The following is a 1,842-nucleotide window of genomic DNA, read 5'->3' as shown; positions in this document are numbered from 1 at the left end:
AAAAAGACCTCGCATGCCGTGCCCAGTCTTCCACGGAATCATATTTGTCGTATATTCAAGATATTCTAGCCTTATGCCGCAAAGTGGACAGCGCCATGTCCGAGTCAGACAAAGTTGGTCACATATTAAAGGGCATTGCAAACGATGTTTACAATCTGCTGCTTTGCAAAGACTGTCCGACGGTCGACTCAGTCATCCAAGTTTGCCGGCAGTTTGAGCAAGCAAAACACCGTCGCATTACTCCCCGCTTCGACCGCTTGCCAAATACAGCTGCTACGTCTTCGTGCGAAGACAGTCCAACACTGCAGCAGCCATCGCTGCCTTCAAACTTGACCAGAATTGTTCGCCGAGAAATAGAAGCTATGGCGCCCATTGCGTTCGCTCCTCAAACCGGCAGATGCTACTATAGCTTTAATACAATCTGTCGTTCGCCAGGAGTTCGCAAATGTGGGCCTCAACGCGAACGTGGGCTTCAACTCTGGCCAGTCTTCTGCACAGCCCTCGTTCCAACCTAATGCACAGCCATCTGTCCAACCCACCGTTCCGGTGGTAGCAGCTGCGGCTCCAACTGCGCCCTTGCCGACGCGATACCGCTACCGCTACCGCAATCCGGACGAATGGCGAACCTCGGATGACCGACTGATCTGCTTCACCTGTTCACGTGTCGGCCATATTTCTCGTCATTGCCGCAGCCGTTGGATTCCGCCACCTCGACCCCGATACTTTCCAGATCGCAGCGCCGAATATCCACACCCAAACCATTTCCGGGATACTCGCTCTCGTGACTTTAACTCGCCAGCTCCGCGCATGTCCAGCCGCTCACCGTCGCCTCAGACCCGGAGGTCCCGCTCGCCCCTACCTCACCGTCCACCATCTCCTCACTTCTCTGGCTCTCTTCCGGAAAACTAACCAATGCAGCTCCCGGAGGTGATGCTGCATTGACGACCCGGCCCGAAAATCCTCTGCTGACCCTCGCTAATCGCCGCAACCTTCTAGACATCTGTGTGGATGGTGCCCCTGTTACTGCCCTCATTGACACTGGTGCCCAAATTTCAGTCCTCAGCTCATCCTTTCGCCGCCGTCTCAAAAAGGTTGTCACACCCGCCGCTTCATCCGCCGTTCGTGTCGCCGATGGAAGCGTCGCTGCCGTCGTGGGACTGTGCACTGCGCGCGTCAGTATTTCCGGTCGCACTACCCCTGTCCTCTTCACTGTTATCGACCGCTGCCCTCATGACGTGATCCTCGGCATCGACTTTTTAACGGCCCATTCTGCCCTGATTGATTGCTCAACTGGCCTTCTTCGCTTAGACCTGCCCTACTGCCCCGAAACCAGCGATGTCAAGCCCCGCCTCCGATCCGCCGAATTTGTTCGTCTACCACCCGAAGCTGCTATTTATGTTCCGCTGGCCCCGTTCCCCGCAGTTCCTGACGGCACATACGTCACTTGCCCAATTACCGATGTTGTTCTACGTCGCAACATCATACTCCCTCATACCGTTGTGACTGTCACTGCTAACCGCACCTCTCTTCCCGTCCTTAACTTCGGCCGCTCGACCCAAGTTTTACCCCATGGCATCGCACTTGCTGATCTGGTTCCTTTGGCAGACTGCGAAGTTGCTGCTCTAACGCCTCAGCATCTGTCGGAGCAGCATATATTAGCTTCTTGACATTCGAACCTCTTTTCAAGCATGATATCAGCGGATCTGCCAGATGACCAAGCCAGAGCTCTCTCCGACCTTTTGCTGTCGTACGCTGATATATTTGATTTCGGGGACCGACCATTGGGCCAAACATCCGTTGTGACCCATCGAATCAATACGGGTGATGCCAGCCCCATCCACA

The sequence above is a fragment of the Amblyomma maculatum genome, chromosome 4 (genome assembly GCF_055883805.1).
Source record: "Amblyomma maculatum isolate TAMU_Amacu chromosome 4, ASM5588380v1, whole genome shotgun sequence".
Taxonomy (NCBI): Eukaryota; Metazoa; Arthropoda; class Arachnida; order Ixodida; family Ixodidae; genus Amblyomma; species Amblyomma maculatum.
The sequence above is the reverse complement of the archived record's forward strand: the minus strand, read 5'-3'. Positions refer to the sequence as shown.